Source organism: Anas acuta, chromosome 13 (assembly GCF_963932015.1).
Source record: "Anas acuta chromosome 13, bAnaAcu1.1, whole genome shotgun sequence".
Classification (NCBI taxonomy): domain Eukaryota; kingdom Metazoa; phylum Chordata; class Aves; order Anseriformes; family Anatidae; genus Anas; species Anas acuta.
Window position 1 is genome coordinate 17,126,105 of NC_088991.1, and position 21,419 is coordinate 17,147,523.

General features: G+C 37.9%; 1 protein-coding gene across 1 annotated transcript in view; it reads right to left on the reverse strand.

Annotated features, from left to right (window-relative positions):
- The window catches only part of PCDH11X (protocadherin 11 X-linked), a 480,483-nt gene extending 462,828 nt beyond the window's left edge, over window positions 1–17,655 (reverse strand). The window contains exon 1 of the mRNA XM_068696555.1: window positions 17,063–17,655. The gene's annotated coding sequence lies outside the window, so the exon portion shown is untranslated. The remainder of the gene's footprint in view (window positions 1–17,062) is intronic.
- Between the last annotated feature and the right edge of the window lie 3,764 nt (window positions 17,656–21,419).

A 21,419-nucleotide genomic window follows, 5' to 3' on the forward strand; every position in this document is an offset into this window, starting at 1 on the left:
TCTTTCAAATTAAATTATATGATGCTTTTCTATATATTCATGACATCAACCTTTAGATTTCTTAGTACACACAAGTCTAGGGTTTCTTAATAGTCAGTGTTAGCGCTTTCTTTTGGAAAAAAATGATCACGTAGAACTCAATTTCAATACATTAACTCTTCCTGGATCAGTGTCAAATTCACACTGATTGCTTGATGACAAGAATACGCTAACAAGGATTCATTTACCAGCCTTTTCCCAAAGTTGGCATTTCACTGAGCAATATATCAAAAAGCTAATACATAGGATATCCCAAAAGAACAGCAAATGGCTCTTAAGCACTGAAAATATTTTGTTTCATTAAATACTTTACATAGGCTTTCTCTGTTTGAAAAAACAGATACTGTAATTTTGAATGATACATGATAGATAAGACCCATTTTTTGTCAGCATGTCTCAACAGGCATCCATCAACATGTGCACAGTTTTACTGCTATAAAAAGTCTTACACATGAGTGCATGTGCTACATAATGTAAATATATTCTGCTTTCTTAACACTGAATTTAATTTTGTAGAGTAAAATTACTCTAAAATTAGATTTCTTCTTATAAATAGTTCTTTAAGAAACAGTGGCAGGTTTGGGGAGTAGTTGCCCCCCATCTCAGTGAACTATTTGCTGTTCTTTCAGCATCATGCTGGCCAATAAGATAAAACAATGTAATCAACACCCCCATCAAAAGCCATTCAACTTTTAAGACACACTCTTTGGTAAGTGCTGAGGAAGAGAAGCATGGGAAAAAAAAAAAAAGAAAGAAAACAATGAACATTCTTATTAGACCCCTCATCCTGAACTGAAAGCAGCAGGGTTTTGAGATAATGGCAACATGCAGCTATTGACAACTTGTTAACCTTAACACTAAGCTCTGAGAGCCAAACTGTGCACTAGTCAGTGGGAGACAAGCAGGTAGGAGATAGTGTATACATGAGAACTAGAGAAATGTTTTCCAGTCATTTGGAGAAGTGATGGTCTAAGTGCAAATTCATGCTAAAATAACATTGTATATGTCTTAAATATCAGTGTTGCAGCTTGTTAGATTCAGTGTTCTTTACTTTTACATAGATAATGCCACTAGAAAACACAAGAGTGTTAACCGTCTTTTACTAACAGTCTACATCACAAAATTGATTCTACATGAATGAGCACATTCCTTTACATTTTGTGATATTTCAGTCTTAAACTAGAAGAAACCTGATGTCCTTATTCTTGTCCTGATTTACATTCATCATCATACACTTCAAAATGCCATGACTGAAGTCTACTTAAGAATTTTCTGCACATTGATATCTCAGCAATGAATTTTGCTGGGAATGTTTCATGAAGAAGTTTGCCCCAAACCTGTAAGCACTATGTTTAGTTCAGACCAAGGATATAGGTAATGTATAATAGTAAGACTTATGACAACAGCATGTCCATGCATAGATATAAGTAACATATGCATGCTTTTAGTACAAAAAGGAAAATGCACATACACATCCTAAAAAAAATCAAGTACTCAGTGGCAGGTAATCTTTAAAAAAGTATTAAGAAGCATCAATCCTCTCATTATCATGGTGATTTTGTTTTGAACTACTGAATATTCACAGTATGACAAAAAGCCCAGACTCACAGTCATGTATGGAACTAGTAAAATCATACCGGGAATGGCCACGTCAGCTGAAATACACACTATTCATAATGATGAGGCACTGAATACAGCAGTTTGTTATGCATATTATTTGCAAAGGGTGTGACCTATTCAAAAGCTGAATGAATTCAAAACTACTGTTATGTTCAACAGTTGCAGTTAGGACACAGTTCACGTTCTGCTGTTATCCAAGTTTTCAGTACATTTGTGTTCCATTAAAGAGTTACACTAACAAAACAAAACTCATGCCAAAAATTCACCCAAACTACAAAGTGGCTTCTTCATGACAGTTCTAGAGATTTCTGAAGAAGCAGGAAATGAGAGCTTCAATTAAATGTTCACAAGTCTTAGATGACCAATTTAACTGTTTGAAGCAACAATATTTGATGAATTCAAACTTTGCAATTTTTTTTTTTTATTAGCAACATATTCTAAACTGTTCCCTTCACTGCATCTATAATACATCAGAAGAAAAGCAAGGATTAAACAAACCATTTCATCACAAATTATGAATTTTTACTAGTATGTTGCTGGTTCAGTCAAGCCTGAGTGAATAATCAAAGGTATGAAGTGCCTTGTGGAAAAGCAAGTCTTTTTGCAGTCCTATGCTGTCACTTTCTGATTACAAAAAAGTAACTCACCAGAGAATTGAACTGTTTTCATCAAATTTATTTAATCTACAGATCTTTTATTAATTCTTTTTTATTTAACTTAGAAAATCAAATTTTCAACATAAGGCCCTCCAAGATGATTAACTATGGAGGAAGGATCTTTTTTTCCACTCTAATGTTTTTTCAAACTTAGAAATCAAGGCAATATTCTCAGGCTTCTTCCATAAACATTCCGATCCGTGCTGTCTTACCTATAAGCTTCCCAAACGAAACAGTGAAACTGTATCTCATCTTGCTAACAAGACTTACTTTTAACCTTACTTTGTATTTCATTATATAATGCAGCAATACAGACCATTTAAAGATAAACACATTTTTGGTTTGTAAATCATCTTCAAGATTTCTGTTTCGTAAGGAAAGTACAGATAGCTCACATTCATCTTCTCTTTAATGACTACTCCCAGTAGAATGTTTACAGCTTTTTTAACCTGTAAATCTGATGATTCTCTCAAGAGATTCATTAAAATCTTGAACTTGATTTTCTTCTCTTACAACAAACAATACTCTAGTAACACCTTCTAATAATGAACATTTTCCAAGAGAAATTGAAAATCTGATTTCCCCATGGTTATGCAGCTCATAAATATATTATCTATGATGGTAACTATACATATAAATTACACCGTCTTGCCTAGCTGTGATTGCAATGAAGTATCTTTTCAAAAAAAAAAATTTGTGCTGATTCAGACAAGGGAAGGATCAGAACAGCTGCGAGGGTTCTGAGTCTGTGGATAGTAACTTATATTTGCATAACACTATTTTCTTGTAGTTGCACCAATGCAACAACAAACAGAATCTGTTCATATACACATGCCTCATTCAGAGCATTTAATATGAAGTTGCTACAACTGAATACTTATAATATCTTTAGAGACAGTTTGGATTAGCATTAGAATAATGTCCAGTAGTTCACTTCATATCCAAAGCTGAACATGTTCCTGATCAACAGTCAAGGAATAGCTTTTGCTGAATTACCGCTAGTTCATACTGGCTCATCAGGGCATCTCTTTTATTAAGATTTGTCTTGTAAGATGGCCCATCCCTGAATATATGAAGGAAGGAAAGTAACTGGGAATTGTTCCCAGGTGATGGCAAAAATAGAAAACCTAAATTATAAAGAATAATAGAAAACCAGTTCATCCCCTCCTCCACACAGGGAAAAAAAAAAAAAAAAAAAAGATTTTCTGCTGAGATTAATAATTATATTGACGTCTTTATATTCAGTACCATCAGGGTTGATCATCTTGAAGCAAGCCTAAGTCCCACGTCTAAAATACACGCTAACAAGCAGATAGTGAATGTTGCAGATTTTTTTTTTTATTTTTATTTGTAAACAGAATATACTTTTTCTATGGAACATTTGGCATATTTATGAAGTTCTAAGACATACTGTGCATTAGCGTTTTCTTATTAAATTTCCTGTTGTTAGAAAAACAGTCCCACTGTAGGGTACTTCCTGGAAGTCAAGGAAACTTTGATTTAGCCTATTGGCCTTCCAAAGATTTTCCAATAAACCACCTGCTGTTATTGCCTATTTAAAATCCGGGGGGAGGGGGATCCTCAAAATATCAGTCTGAGACAATCTATGGTATAAATGCAATGCAGTCTTTTACACTCATTAAGACAAACAAATAATTACGACACTTTCCTCAGTGTAACAGGAAACAGTCCATCATTATGTAACAACTGTGTTTACTGACCAAGCAATTACAAATAAACTGCAGACAGCAGAGATCTATTACAGTATTTTATTAACACCTAAGTATTTTTAAAGGAAGAGAAAGGATTCTTGTTCAGAAAGCAGAAACAAAATGGATAATTAAATGGTACAGCAAGAATCATAGATAGAAAACACTAAATGAGTGCATTCAGTATTCTGCTGAGCTTTCAGTTAAAATTGGCTCAAATAAACACATGGATAATATAAACATAAACACATGGAAGTAAATTTTGAAGGTAGATTTCAGTTAGATTTAGCATATGCACTATTATGTCCCTTTTAGACATTTACAAAAAAATGTACCAATGGTACCATGTGGTACAGACAGCATGGGAAGTAAGTGGAAGTACCTGAAAGACAATCTAATCTAGTTTTAACAACCAAAAAATAAAAGCAGCTACTTCAGACTCAGCAACCTTCACCACTAGTTCTCAGTGCCCAATTTTGGTTTGACTGTGTGCTTTTACGAATGATTCCACGATGAAACAGAAAATAAAATGGGGGTTTTGTAAGAGTAAGGATTCTTTAAAAGGTAACTGCTTATACAGTCACATACCAAAGTATTGTTACACCAGAGTAAAAGAAGACAAAAAAGGACAAATTTAGAAAAGGCTAGCTAACAGAATTCCTTCTCTTCCCTCAGTGATACCTATTCCATTTTTGAGGTTTTAGGAAAATGCTTGCAAAGTCTCTTTCAGTCTCCAAATACCATAATCCCAAAATGCCATATAGCACAGCGTATCTGTCTGCAGATCTGTCTTAAGACATGTAAATAACAGCCTACAACATTATCATACTCAGGGAAAAAATGGAAGGCTCTTTGCAGAGTCAAAGATATCCTTAAATATATTATGAGCTAATAAGACCTAGAATCATAGGATGATTCAAGTCAGAAGGGACCTCTTAAGGCGACCTAGTCGGATCTCTCTCAAAGCTGAGTCAACCATGAAGTCTGTGCAGGTTCCTCAGGTTTTTAATCTATTCTGGTACTGAAAACATCCCAGAACAGTGACCGCACACACCTCCCCAGACAACTTGTTCTGGTCTTTTTTCATACCTCAGTGAACCCAGATCATTCATTCCATTACCGTCAGCAAGTACTATTTAGGAGCTTCAATACAGTGAAGTAATAATATTTAAGCAGAATGAGAACACTGAACCAACGAGGTAGCTTCTAGGATGCTTTTCAACAGAAAATGGCAAGCCTTTGACGAGTTTAAAAATTCAGCTTTTGATAAGAATTTTGAAGAACTTTAGCTTCATTTACAGCAGTCTTATCTTACATCTAGGGAAACTAATAAAATTTATTTCTATAAAAATATCATCTCTTCTCTACCTTATCATCCCTTCTCTTAGCATATTGTATGGATTGTATGGATAAATCCCTCTCCAGAAACTTAATTTTGTGCATTTTTGTAGTGAATGTGTCAACCTCCAGACACTCTTATAGTAAAGAGCACTAAATCATCAACATGAAGCATCAGCAGAATACTCTTCACAAATACAAACAAAATTACACTCCATCTAATGTGTCCACTCCAGAAAACCCTCAGTAAAACACAGATTAATGGGTTTGTCTTACAGCTGTGAATGTCAACTAACTTAGGTCTTGTAAGACTAAGGGAAAAGAACCAATCTCAAGTTTTCTTGCCCTCAGCTCTGATGTTTAAAGCTGAAGCTTCTGCTCTTCTACTGTTTTTGTTTTGTTTTGTTTTTACAGAAGAATAAAATCACACAGCAAGTCTTCCTCAGAAATCAAAATAAAACTAAAAGGTGTTTCACAGATCAAAAGCAGTACTTTAAACTGTATTTAGAACAGCACTCTAGAAAGGCAGTGAACAGATGACTTGCTGAAGTGCGAGCTTGTCTTTAACCTAAGTTCAAGGAGGCCTCCAAAATTACATCAGATAGCACACACTGAGGCAGGAATAGCAAACAATGTTAAGATCCAAGTTCAAGAACAGAAATAACAGCTCTCTCCTGTTCTCTCGCAGGTTCCTCTTCCTGTCCCTCACTTCTTCACTACTCCTTGAACAATGAGATCCACAAGGATATAGCAAGCTCCTGGATTTGAGCAAAAAAAAAACAATCAAGACAAAGGGAAAAGGTATGTCCTACATGGAAGAGTTAGTGGCTTTCTCATGGAATCAGAAAAATTCAGGTTGGAAGACTTGTCTGGAGATACAGTCTAGCCAAACCTGCTCAACGTTTCTAAGTTACATTAAGATGCTTAGTGGCCTAGTCTAGTTTCATTAGATCTGAATTTTTCCAAGCGTTCTTCTTAATATTATTATTTATTTTTAGAATGCGAAAACAAAGGAGAAAGCACTTCAATACTTCTTTTGGTTTACTACCAACATTACCTTCTCTTTGAACTTCAAATAATTCACACCTAACCCAGGATGAATTTTATTGCTAAGAAACACAGTTGAAAACACTGCTCTAGATTCAGGAAAATAGAAAACTGATCTAGTGCAAATTAGTATGCATAACCCAGCCTGAAATCACACTGGCATCAAGGACAGAATGCAACTCTTCAATTTGAAAGAAGAACTCAATAAAACTAGGGCTCCCATCATACAGCCGAGTAACATCTCTATAATCTGAGAAAGAAACTAGCTGTTGCCAACACAGAAATGACTTGACAAGTTTCTCCCCCCAAAATAGTTACAGCTGAGGTTGTAAGAACTACAAGAGCCGAAGCTCTATTTATTAAAAGAAAGAGGAGAAAATGACAACTGTGGTCTGCAAGATGATGCCATCCTTAACCCCTTCTTACAGATCAAAAAATATTCTATTAAAATTTATAATTGCCTCGGCAATCAAACAAGGAAATATCTAAGCATGTCTAATAAGCGTTCGGCTCTTTACGCTAATAAGCGTTCGGGTACTTTACTACAACAGTAACTTTCTGATGCCGTTTGCAAAAGCACATGAAATTTTGACTTCACTGTTCATTAGAGGCTTCTTACACTTTGCCTTACAAATTCAGACAAATTTGTAAGGTCATGGCGATACATATTCCTTATATATACATGTAACCACATGGACAGCATTTAAAGAGATGTTCAGATACAATTATCACTTTAACCACTAAAGTGTCCTAAACTGTTCAGAAAGTAGTTTCTGTTCCTGTTTGATACATCCATCAACCACTACCTTGCAGTTTGGTCAGTAGCAATGACTTTTATTACAGCAATGATTAAATAAAGACATAGATCCAATTCTCTGAAGTGACTGAATTTTTAGAATTTAGTTAATCTCACAACAGCTATACTATACCACCCACCAGCTTCATCTAAATCACTTACTCTAAACTTTTTTTCAATGATTTCTTTAAAGCTTTTTTAGTGTTTGTAATACAATAAAACTTACTGTACCTGCCAAAATGAATTACACATAAGGAACTGAGACTGTAAATGTTTTTTTTTTTGCAGACTGATGTTGCACTATTTTTGATTCAGCCATGAATTTTAAATATTTATTTTTGTTAAGTATAGTGCAATGAAAACACCAACTTAATATATTAAGGAGATTCGTAACAAAATCCAGCATTTTTAATCTTTTGTCAGACTTAACAGGAAAGCATTCTATTTGTTTATATTTTCACAGTGACATTAAACAACAATAGCCAAAACCTGAAACTTGCTTTAAGTTAGCAAGAGAAAAAGTACCTTTAGCAAGCAGTTACTGAACAAATTGTGTAATACCTTACAAGAAAATAAGCAGTCCCACATAGCATTAATATGTTGTTAATAAAGGTTTATTGGTAATTTTAAAATAACCTACATTGTGATTCAGAAGAACACTACTCAAACACAAAATGGGAACCAAATTCAATTCATTTTGTCATAAACTTCTTAGTGAATTTAAGCTGTGTAACGCAATACAATCACAAAAGGACTGTCTTACTGCAACAAGTTCACAAGCACGTTTACCTTTTTCTCTAACTTAAGACAATAAAAATGATTTCAGGTTTATTATAGCCTATATAGGGTGGACTAAATAAAAACTATTTGAGCTATTGTAAATTTATATGCATTTAGTGAAAAGTACAAGAACTGACAGAAATCAACCCCTCCTCCTCTGTATTAACTTCTGTTTATCATCTCAGTTAGACAAACTGGATTTTAAAGTTCTGACAAGCAAAAAGTAAGTGATCTCTCTTTTTGACTGACACATGCTTAGAGTGATCATCTTAAAATAAATATAATCAGAAATTTTTCCAGTGCTGGATGTTCAGCTTAGTAACAGTGAATCAGGGTGAATCTTCTGCTATCACACCTCTTTCCATCACTCATGAAGATGTAAAGAAACTAAACTGAATCCAACCACATTTCAAACTATGGTCAAGTACAAATACACTTCCATGTCCAAAACTGTGAAATAAATTGCCTAATGGATGGAAGCAGAAGAAAGAAGGTACAAAACTGTTTAGAACTGTTCCCGTTTAGGTACAATCACCTCAGGTACTCTGTAAACTTGATTCTGAAGGCTGTGTTCAAGTTTAACACAACTTTAAAGGCTGGTCAATGCTTAAACTCTGTTTGGTGAGCCATGAAATACAGAATGTGAAAAGTAATAGGTCCCAATCTAACAAATCATGATGTCATATAGTCTTAATAAAAGAGATACATTTCTATCACAGTTTTTCTAATTCTTCTGCTCCCCCTTCTCCTCTTTTCTGTTGAAGTATTTTAAATCTACTTGAATAGAGCAGAAAGAGTAAGAAGGACAATCATCCACTTTACATGTTTATTCTGTGCAACTTCGGTGAAGATTGCAAAGGTTTAACTTATGTGCATAGTTTGCTTTTAGTTTTTGGGTAGAATTATTGCACTTGATTTACACCATATTTTAAATACCTGATGCTGACTAGTTTTAATATCCTTAATACTGAAGAAATGTAAGAAAACATGAGTGAGGTGCAAGTTGTTACTATAACTAGTCTTCAACAAAAATGGCAATTAAAAAAAATCTTTGAAATAAACAAGCGTTAGATTGTTTAAGAGGCAAATTCACTTTGAAAATAGGACTTTGTGTATCCAAACTGTGAAAATCCTTTTGAAAAATAGACCTGCCTCAGTTGCATGATAAAACTCATTAATTTCCTGATTCTCAACTTCCATTAAGAAAGTAAATTCAAAGATACATTGTTCTCAAACAACCTAGAGAAACTAAGATTCTTTCTTTAACATTAACGAGTATGAACTCTTTATTATCTTATACTCATTTCCTCATTGTTTTTTAAAAAGAGTTTGAGATTATTTGTAAATATAATAATAATATAAAAGCTTTAGAAATATAATAATAATATAAAAGCTTTCACCAACATATTAAATTAATACTTCTACAATATTATGCTCAAATAAACAAGTTAGTCATGTTAAAGTAGTGAAAAGTAGTGGACACCACATAAATTTATTTTCTTTTCAGGGGTAGGAGAAGAAAGCAAGAATTTTTAAACTTTTTCATTAAAACATTCAAAAGCAAACAACACCCAAACTCTTTTGAGAGTCATTTGTATTTAGTCACCAAGAAAATCTCTTCCTTGAGCACACAGGGTTCAGATTGTTCAGTGATGCTCATATGTCTCAGTACTGACACAGAAGTACAGATGGAAGATATTACTGGTTTATTTCTCATCATAAGACCATGGATGCTTGACACATCATAACCTCATTCCCCAGTTAAGAAAACAACAGTTTCTGACTACACACTAGTAACACATTTCTTTGACAAAGACTATTAATGTCTTTTCTTTCTGACTAACATGCACTCGCTTGAAGTGGTCATTTTTTTTTCCCCCTGATATGCCAAACATCTTTTGGAGGTTATTTTCCTCTTAGTTGAAACACATTGAGTTATAAACTCATCTCAAACATACTTTTTATTATGCTTTAAGTGTACCTTCAGAGCAGTTCTTTAAAATTTTTTTCTTTTAATATGTAGATAAAGCTAAACTCTGAAAAATATAAACTGATAACTGCACATGGTCACTAAAAAAAAAAAAAAAAAAAAAAAAGAAAAACTGATAGGCCATGATTCTGTAGCCTTTTTAAAGACAAGTTCTGTTAAGAAAGCATGGTTCAGTGTTCTCCTGGACGTATTGTCTTTTCAAAGAGCGCATATATATATATATATATATATATATATATATATATATATATGAAGAATGTAAGAATTACCTAACAGCATGCAAATACCAAGAATATTATATATAGTTGTTCTGAAGTCACCAGTACTCTAGATTATATACAAGTTTTACACTAATTTTCCACTATCTAACACAAACTGTTTGGTTTACTTTTTCTCCAGTTTTCTTTAAAAGTCATGAAATTACACATCTCCTGAACATTAATTTTAAAAATGAATTATTATTAGAAAAAGAATTATCGTTTTTTATGTAATAATTCCTTTTTAATGATAATACTTCTGCATATATACAAGCACTTAACTAATGTCCTGTAGCAGAATTCAGATAACAGAAAACTAACTTGAAGCCCTTAGTAGATGTCTATTCATTCTGGTAAAGTCTCACTTGCAGGCAAGGCAGAAACATGGACAGAAAATGAGTTTTATGCATTTCATTCCCAATTTTCATCCCCAGAATTATTACTTCGCTGTTGTAAATTAAGATCTGGAACATAAGGTACATTGCAACATACATCTTCTAAGGGTCAATTAAATGAGTGACAAAATAAAGCCGTTACTCCCTTTAATGGTAGCTTTAGTTTCATGACTTACACCTTGTTTACATTTACAAATTCCTTGCAGCAACTATAATTTGAACAAGCTGCTACAGCAAGCTTTAGGTTCCAAATTATTTGAGTCCAGAACTATATACGCATGTTGCAGTTCCTATTACATCATGATTTAATGGTGAAGTTCCTCTGCATTTTTTCTACTAAGATTTAGGGAATGCGATGACACACGCTTCCCCTATTTAACACTGACAACTGTAATACTTTTGTCGTAAACATCATAAGTGTCTGATTAACATCTCCTTCCCATTTGTGAAACCAGCCTGCCCCATGACACATGCTTCTTATCGAAGCTACCCTCCCCTGCAGGAAGAAAAAAACCAACCAACCCTACCACATACCAAAGCAAAACCAGCTATTAAAGCGACCTGTAAGCCTGTCAGGACACATGGTTTCATAATTGTTTGTCAAGAGACAGGAAGAAACGTATTTATATAATTATAGAAGTAATTACAAATCGTGCACAATTGACTAAACAAGAGTTTAAACTATGACTTCCACTAGCAGACATAAAACTCATTTCCTTCTCAAAGTCAGGCAACCTCCTTTCTTAGGAGGAATATCAAAAGAGATTACCATCTAATGAAATCTACTACAGACTAAGAGGTAGACAGGTGCCTTTGTTTATTTATTTATTTTGGTATCTTAAGTTTTTCCCTACCCTGCATTGTAATGGAACCTGTATTTGTGTCATCCCCAAATAATTTCTGTTTTTGTTCTGGTGGGCAACTATGCATGTTATGTGCATGTTGGAAACAAGACTGTGTGGCTTTCCAGGTATCATGATCATAGATCCAGCAGACGGTAGCTTTCCATACATACACCTGTTAATTTAACAAGGTAGCATAGAGCAGAAACTATGATGGTGTAAGTAGCTGGTTAAATGAAATACTCTGTGCCTAAAGCATTGCAAAGTTCTACGTGGATTTTTTTCCTATTTAGTATGTATTTCCTGCTACTTTGGTAAAGCTCATGCAATTACTAATTAGATTCTTACAAAAATAATAAAACTATGTCCTTAAGGATGCAACATAAACACTGCAAACTACATCACCAGTGACATCTTATTTCTAGACCAGTTCAGAGGAAGAAAATCATTCCCTAAACAGCCATGTCAAATCAAAGCAGTATTCAACACAAAACATTCCCCTGGCAGGTAAATGAAGCAGGCTAAGTTTCTTAGCAGAGCTCAAGTTTCTTAGCTGTATTTAACCCCAGAGTGATGGGTTTTAAATTCAATGGCCCACCTCCACTTACATTTTCACTACTGAAATCCGAAGACTGCAATAATTTCAATGTTTATGCGTCTCTCTGAGAACATATTTAGCTCTCTGCTGATCAGGTAAGCTAGGTCCACTTGCAATGAAATAATCCTTGTGGAGTATGTCATAACTTACATGAAGGAAAATAGCAGTAATTTAAAAAGAACTTCCCCTGAAAAGTACTTGCTGCTTAACAGCTGAAGTTCTGCCATCCTTGCAAGCAGAAATCCTATACAGCAATACCTTCGATACCATATTAACATGTTTAACTTCTAAGCAAGTGGCAGAAGTTAAAGTATGTTATGTTTTGTAATGTAAGAAGCAATTATTCAAGGCACTGTTCCAACAGAAATGTTTTCACAGACTGCAAGAAGCTTTGACTCAGATTCTGTTGGATCAAGAAGACTAAGTCTTACGTTATCTAAGAGAGAACATTTATTTTCTAAGTGTACCTGAAACATAGCAATATTCAACAGGATATTAGAAGCAATGATACAGGCAGGACTTCAAATAAAAAGAATGTTTAATTATGACAACTTCAGAAAACCCTTTATAGTTTCTTATTTACTGTCAAAACTACCATGATTTGATTGTACCTACAGATTACATTCCACGCTCTTTTAGAGCTATATTCTGTTTTTTATATTAACTTTTACTGGATTTCCATTAAACTTCCCCTGCAAGTGGAGTAAGTTCTTCCTTTCCATTCAGGTCTAAAATCTTACTGCACAATTACAGAAAAATAGTGTTTTTTGTCTCGATTTAGACAATAGTTTTGTTCTAAAAAGTTTTTTAAAAATTAATATTATAATAATTCACTTCTGCCAGACAAAATAAATGGTATTATTGTCACTCAAAATGTATTTTCCACGTATTTGACTATTGCTCACAATACAACACCTCAAAGACAATTTTAAGGACAGTTTAAACTCTTCTTACAGAGGAGCTTTTTTTTTTTTAAAAAAAAAAAAAAAAAAAAAACAAAAAACATGCAAAGCTATAGGAGCTTTTATGCTTCCTGGCAAGTCACTCCACTAATTCAGAGACTGTAATTGAAAAAGACTGTCTTCTAAACCTATTTTCCTTATTTTACCATTGGATAATGAGAATGGGAGTCCCCCCACAGATCTTAAGGGAAAATCAAATTCCCACTTCCACCCTAAATTTCCTGCTTCATATTACTTGCCTTTATATATGCAGGGAGCAGGAATTTTCAGAAGTGGCAAGAAAGATACGGTCACCACTACTTCACCACGCTGAAAACAAACAACTGCTATAAATTCCTTCTTACTGATGTCACCGCAGAAAGAGGTAATTGGGACAGCAGACTATTAATCTCCCTTATCAAGTGATAAAAATCTTTCATTCAAACAACACCATTTATTCCATCCGCTCCAAAATACTTGGACTACAGCAAGCTATATCTGGAACCTGCCCACTGAACACTGGTACTATGCAGAACACAGGACTGTAACACTGAATCCATGTGTATTTTCAGCCTGTCACTTCTAACCCAAAATACACATGAAGAGGTTATAAGCATTCACCTACTTTGCAGAGATGAAGCAACTAGTTCACTGCTGGAAGACAACCAACTGAGACAGGCACTTGTAAAAGATTCTGGGATGCTCTGGAAGAAAGGGGGCTCCATGTAAGTGTAAGCTGACCATTAGTACCACTTCCTGCACATGTGATGGAAGGGCATGATTTCTGCAGTGGTGTTCTCAGGTGAACCACCTGGAAAGCATACTTTAGCACCAGCATCCCCCAAATACTTTTATCACCTGTGTCAGACAATCAATGTTAATCAAAACCATCTTGTCCTTTTTAACTTATTAAAAGCATAACTTGACAGACCAAGACAAGGTGTTTGGAGTTGTGTTTTGTTCTAACTTCTCAGAAGAAATAACTGGAATAATGCCAAAGGCATCAGTTCTAATACAACCTCAGACTGAACCAGTAAATTGAGATCTAACTAATTCCTGTTTTGAGCCAGTGCCATTCTACTTGGAAAACCCTGTTGCCTGCTTAGTGATCGCAGACCCCTTTAAAATCCAGGTATGAACACCCACCTTGTTCTACAGGGTTTCTAGATCTGAAAGGGATTTTTTTTTTCCCTTTTCATCTCTATGTTTTTTAGGCAGGGCATTACTTTCTACTAAGCTTTCTATAAATTCAACTTAATTGTGCTACGTTAGCAAATGCCAATTGTTATACTTCATAGCTTAGTATATCTACTTTTTTTTTTTTTTTACACTATATGAATGTGTTTAACTTGAGCTTAGAGCCTGTCTTTAAAAGTTAAATTACTAAACAAATGGGTATTTTAATGGAAAGACCAACATAATTCTTAACTATGGGAGTATGAATGGCTCCAGTATAAGATTACACAAGTCCACGTAGAATACAAATGCAATACAGGACCACAGGTTCAGATCTTTGATCTCCTTTTTTGCAGAGGCTGTGATGTATAAAGCCAATTCCACTGAGCAGACAGTACTACACTGAATATAAATTATCCTTTAACTATAGCAAGGCTCACACTTGAAGAAACGCTGCAAGGATGAACAATGCAGCCATGAAGCAGTAAAGAGTTCTTCTGTAAAAATATACAGATCCAGATCTGCATGGATAACCACACTTCTCAAAAGATATTTTTTCCTCAGCTGTTACTTGGTAAAAATTAGAGTCACATCTGGAACGTTCATACAGAAGTAAAATTAATCAATGACTTAATGAATTATTCCCATTAAGAAATGAGCTAGGAATACTTGCTTTATTTTCCAGATTAAGCATCATTCCCCTCAGCAGCCTAACAGTTGGTCTTGAAATGTAGATACCACCAGTCTCACCTGAACAAGGCTTGATATTTAAGCACATCTTCTCCACATATCTCTTTGGAAGAAGATCCTATTGCCCTATTGCCTATTGAGCTAACATGAAGCTCCCTGGAGTATATCCATGAACATTCTAAACCCATCTCTTACATACCATTCACAAGAAGTCTCCTTTTGCAAAAAAAAAAAAAAAAAAAAAATGCTTAAGAGGAATTCAATACACTTAAGCTTATTTTCTTATTTCATTATTTTAAATAAATAAATTCACACTTTTTTTTTTTTACGCTAAATACACAGCACAAGAGACATTCAACAGTGGAGATACTAGCTCTGATCTTGCAGACAACTCAAACAGGAAAACAAATTACTTGTTAAAACCTCAGATATTTTGCTTTGTTCTACATAATTTTATCATTAACGAGCTCTTCTGCAGTTACAGAGATACTGAGTATCCCTACAGTATCCTTATCTCTTTTGTTTATTTAAGTTATAATTTAGGTGGTTCTAAGAATTGGTTCTTTCCCAGTCCATGATGTTTATTCGTGCAACAACTTTCTTTGTGTGCGTGAAAATGGCAGTAAATAAATAAGCAACTTATCTCTTATCTCCTTTGACCTATGCAACCTGACAGATCAACGCTACTTCCACCGCTGAAAAGAGAAAAGTCAAGATTTATCTTTGGCTTAATCTTTCTGTTCTCTTTGGGTTTCCTTGGTTTCCTTTCAATAAGGCTTGAAGAAGGTGCTCTTTGTGGCTCAGTTTTCTACGCCAGAATAAAATTCAGCAAAAAAGAAGGCAAGGGTAAGTTGATATTATCTACTGTCCTCAGCCCTGCTTTGGTTCAGTAAACTTGAACATCTTCTCCCCTCCTTTGCCAATTGAGATAAGCAGCAACAATTACTCAAAATGCATTATCAACTCAAGCTCAGAAAGACAAGATCAGACGAGTCAAGTCCCTCTCTCTCAAGCTTACAGTTTCTTTTAATATCCGAAGGGGCAAATAAGTCCCTGTTTGCCTCCTGTCAGATAACTTGGAGCTACTTCTTAAAGGCAACTATGTCAAGGTTGCAAAAAGGAAAATGAGATAAATCCTCTGCTTTCCAGATCGCCTACAAGGTTTCTGCTCATAACCAGCAGGCTGTAGGCTTCTGCTCATAACCAGCAGGCTGTAGGCTTCATGCCATAATGTCAGAAGTCATAAATGAAGCATCCTTCCCCAAATGCTAAGTAATATTTTATCCTTGCCTTTCTGTGTTCTCTTCCCTTGTCTTTCTGTGGTCTCTATAGCTGAAACCAAGTATCCATTGGACATCACTGCAGTGCCTCTCTAACCAATTCTAACTGCATCCGGAGCTCAAGTAAATTAAAATATTTCAGCTTGATCTGTGTTTTATCCCATTCCAGTACTTCATATATACAGCAACTTTAAGCTTACAGATATCTCTCCATGGTTTAAGAAAATCCTTCAATCAAAGAACTTCATTTACAATCCAGCATAGTTTCTGCTCTCCCGTCTCCCCACAGCAGATAGGCATTTTGATGCAATCCTCATTTAATGCAATCTCCATTACAGGATTATGATCACATCAATAAAATACTCCATATGGTTTTTTTTTCTTCTCTTTCTCCTTTTCCCCATCTCCCTCTCTCATTAACACCAGACACTCTTATCTGGGGGGGGAAATAAAAAAAAATGATGATAAAAATTAAAATTAAAAAAATAATCATAAAAAAATCCGACACCCCAGCAAATCAAACAGGACGCTGAGATGCTCTGGGGAGGCGGTGGGGGGAACACATCCAACAAAATGTAACAGCCAGTGCCAGCCGCCCGTCAGAGGCAGACCGCGGGTCTCCCCGCTCCTGAGCCGTGCAAGTTGGCTCCCTGTCGTCGCTGCGAGCACAGACCATCAGCGTTATGGTAGCGGAGCAGCAATAAACACATCTTTGCGATCGCCTGTGCGCTCCATGTGCTTTCCAGGGGAGCAGACTTGCATTTCACTTGGTCGGCTCCGTGCCATTCACGCCTCTCCGGAGGCACCGCCGATGCCCTGCTGAAGGGGGGAGGGAGGTTGGGGGGAGGGTGCCGGACAGAAGGTACAACACAAAAGGGTGCGAAAACCCCTCTGTCGCCCCTGCTTACCTTCAGTGCCGTGAGCGCCGAGGCCGTCCCTCCAGCCGGGCTGCTGCGGAGGCTGCCCCGCCGCACGGGCTGCTCGCTCCCCAGCGCGGCGGCTCCTGCTCGGCAGCGGCCGCAGGCGGCTCCCGCATAGGGAGCGAGGCCGAAAGGGGAAGGAGGAGGAGTGGGGGAAAAAAGGAAAAAATAAAAAATAATAAAAAAATTGGGGGTTCCTAACTTTTAGGTAAGCCTGAGTTTGTTTTATTTCTGTTGGGTTTTGCTGCCTATTGGCTTTCGCAGCCGGCGGGAGGCAGGGACGGCGGTGGCGGCCCCGCACGGGTCCGCAGGGGTCCCGCCGCCCGGCCAAGTTGCGCGGGGATGCTCGGCCCGAGACGCGCAGAGCAGCGGAGCCCCGAGGGCAGCGGGCAGCCGCCTCCCGCCCGCGGGGAAGCCGCCGGTGCCGCCGCCGGGCTCTCCCCTCCCTGCCGGGGCTGAGCTGCGGGCGCAGCGGCCCTGGAGGGCGCGGGCAGCGCTGCCAGCGGCGCCCCGAGCCCGCCCTGTCCCGGCGGCGGCTCCGGCTCCTCCGGCTCCGGCTGGGCTCTGCCGCGGCCGCCCGCGCCCCGCGCCGCCGCTACCGGCCGGCCCGCCCCGCCGCTGACATCACCGCCACGGGGCGGGGCGGCGCCGGGCCCGGCCGGGCGCCCCCTCCCGCAGGATCCCCCCGGAGCCGCCGCTCCGCCGCCTCGCCAGGGGGCGGCCCCTGCGGGGTTGGGGCCGGGGCGCCCTCCGTCACGGCCAGGCCGGGGGCCTCCGGCTGCCTTAGAGGCTCCGGGGGGCTCCGCTGCGCCCCGGGGCTGCCCTCGGCCGGGGGCTGCGTGGGGCAGAGCGGCCGGTGAGGAGCGGCCGTGAGGAAACCCACTCGCAGGGAGAGCTCGGCGTCCGCGCTGGGTTTAGTGACTGGGGGATCCTGAGTTACTGGCAGCGCTTTGCCAGATGCCTGCAGTAGGCACTTCTTAGTGAACACGGCAATTATTGGTAAATAGCGTTTTCGCTCGGCTCTTGGGTGAGGAGGCAGTTTTAGGCTCTGTTCTGGTGAACGAGACAACTTACACTCACCCTAAGAGCCTGATCTTTCGCATGTGTCCTTTAAAAATAGTTTGGAAATGCATGTGAAAGCCTTGATTTACCTTCTCCGTTATAGCAGGATGTAGGTAATGTCTCACTTTTATAGCTAAATATAGTTTAAACACCGCAATCTCTCTGAAAAAGGTATGTAGGGAGAGGATGAGAGAGTTCTAAAAACACCTTGTAAAAATCCCCAGTCATTCAGTGAACTGCCTCCATTTTTACCTGTTAACTCCTATATTCAATGGGAGGCTTTGAACATGGACCAGAATGAACAATTGCATGGCCATTAACCATGCTAAAATACCACAGACCAGATGTAATTCCTTTTCTTCTAGGTTACGTTTTCACGTCGTATTTCAGTTGCTCGAGTTTGACCAATCGCCCATTGTATTTTACTATATTGGGTACTAAATTCTAGGAATTTGGGGAAGTAAGTTGTCACTTCATTTTCCTGGTCCCATATATATCTGTGCAGCAGAGGTGCCTCATTATGCGCAAACTAGCACAGTACCCACAAAGAGGGTTCGTGTCCCAGCCGTACTGCAGCACAAAGCTGAGGAGGATAATGCCCACAACTCTAATACACTTATTCATCAACATTTTTTTTTAATAAAATGTGAAATTAAGTGTACATAAGCAACAAAGGGACAAAATACAAAAGCAACATGCAGTTTGGTTTACGTAGTGTTGATGGCACACGGTTTAAGACTGTCTGTCAATCCTTTCCATACCTGTTTCACTGAGCTGTTGTGACAAGGGATTTCGACAACAGCCAAGTCCATGAGGGGCATGTTCCAACAGACAACAGTTTTGCACCTAAAAATAGGCAAGTGATACTATTTGGACACTTGTCCTCCTTGCCTTGGATTACATTAAAATAAAGATTATTACTTGAAAACAAAACACAACAAACCAAAACATTTTCCTGAAAGGTATTTGAATATTACTGGGAGCCATACAGACCTATGTGCCAGCTTGTCCTGAGGGAGAGCGATTGAGCCCACCAGCACCAGCCACTGCAGCACGGACAGGTAGCAGCACATCCTGCTCTTCAGAGTGGTGGCTAGGGATGGGCTGCAATGGATCCAGCAGTTCTGTTTGAACTATATTTGAAATGCACAGCCAAAAGTGAATATTGTCATTTCCCTTGCCAAAAAAAAAAAAAAAAAAAAAAAAAAAGAGTTCAAGAAGTTGATGGCTTATTTAACTGATCCGGAAGGCACACTGGTGCCCTCCAAAAGGGCAAAACCCCTTCACGAATCAAACCAAGAATGTCATAAAAATGAAGGGTCAGAGTAGGATTAACTATGTCTATGTAGCAAATGCATCACTTTACTAAGAAGAACAAAAAATATTTTTTCATATCAGAAAGTATTGCTGCTACCCTTGATTCAGATCAAGGTCTAAATCCTGAAATTGTTTGTTACTCTAAGCACATGAAGAGGCCCCACAGGAACTATTCACATGTGAAAAGAGCTAGGACCAGAGCCAAAGTTTTGCATACTGTGAAGGTCAAGCTTGCTTCCTTTCTAAGCCTTCCACTTTAGAGAAAAACTCTCCGAAATATGGTTTCCATACAGTAACTTCAGCTGATTCTTGTCTCCCTCTTGCTGGGCTGGATGCTGCATGTGCTGTGGCTGAGTTTGAGCAATTTACATAACACCAGGTCCCCCCGACTTTGGCGCCGGCTGCCTTGCAGGCAGCTGCCTCACAGAAGAGGGGAGCTCTCCCCGCCTTTCCCCGATTGCTATTTCTATGGCTTCTCTTCCCCCAGACACTGCCTTTTTGTAAACTGCTGAAAACAAAAGGAGAAAAGTCTCATAGATCTTATACAGCTACCGGCTTTAGAGTTGTTACGGAATAACCTCTTAAAAATGCACTGGCTATAGGACGAATTCTCAGCATTTTTGCAAAGGTCATACAGAATATATTGCTTGAGCAGCCTTACTTTGGTCACCCAGATAAGTCATGGAGAGGCCACTGCAGATGACAGTCTCCAAGAAAGATTGTAATTCACTTTTATGCATGAAAATAAGAGACACAAGCCTTCCTTTGGCTACTGGGAATGGGGTGGTTGTGGAGACTGGTGTAGGGAATGAAAAGGAGCTCCTTTTACAGGAGTGACAAATAAGGTTGGAAGTCTTTTTCTGCTGAAGGCCTTGTGTGGTTTTGCTTTGTTTCTCTTTTTCTTGTCAAGCCAACAGAAGAACTCGAAAAACAAATTGTAACTATGTTTTACTACATCTTTTAATAGGATTTTGCCTCAATCCCAAGTTATTCTCCATATACTTATTTGAACAGCAGTTTCCTTCTCTTCTTTTTCCCTCATCCCCATTTACTGGAAATGTAAAACAAATCTCACTTGGGATCCTGGAGCACTAGCACTGGTTTTACTCCTGCTTTTTGATAATGGATATTCCCTCACTTTACTTTCTGTAGAAGCATTATTTATCTAGGTTGTGCCATGCTTCCTAACTGCCAGCTGATACTGTATCTGGACTTCACATTGAATACAGTGGTTCTTTTAGACTCCCTCTTTTGCAGTGATCTGTAATTTAAAATGTCTGAAAAACTTCTCTAAAATATTTGTAGGAATACTTTTTTTGCCAAGAAAATGACGAATCACCTTTTTTTTCCACACAGATTCATAAATGTCTGAAATGCAAGCTAGTTGAAAACCTAGTTTCAGAGCAGTTAGAGCATATCTGCTATAAAACATTCTGCTGCAATCGTGGTTTTATACCACTGGAAATATTGCTAGCCATGATGATATGCATACAGTATTAATTAGAAACAGCAGACATACAAAACTACAGCCACAACTCTAGATGGACAATTGTCATGTGATGAAATGGTATCTATTCCTTTCATTCCAAGAGAGGAGACATTACACCCTGCTTTATAATATGCAGGAAGTTCAGACTGTATTATTTTGAGTAGGGTTATGATTTCTAAGTACATGCCTTTTTGAGCGAGAGCCAGGCACCAGAGGTGGCTGCTGTCTTGCAGGGCTGTTGCCAGAATGATTACAGTATGGACCTTTAGAAGTCCAGTCCCCAACAGCAGGAGGTAGAACATACTAACTTTATTATCTCAGTTGTCAAGTGACAATGTTTTTAAAATGTCATGAATAATGTATAAAATACCTTGATTTTTATAGTGAACATTTTGAGAGTTCACGCACCCATACCGAAAGGGCATGCCTTTGGAGTGGGAGCACGAGATGAGAGCCTGGAAAGATTTTGAAGGGAGC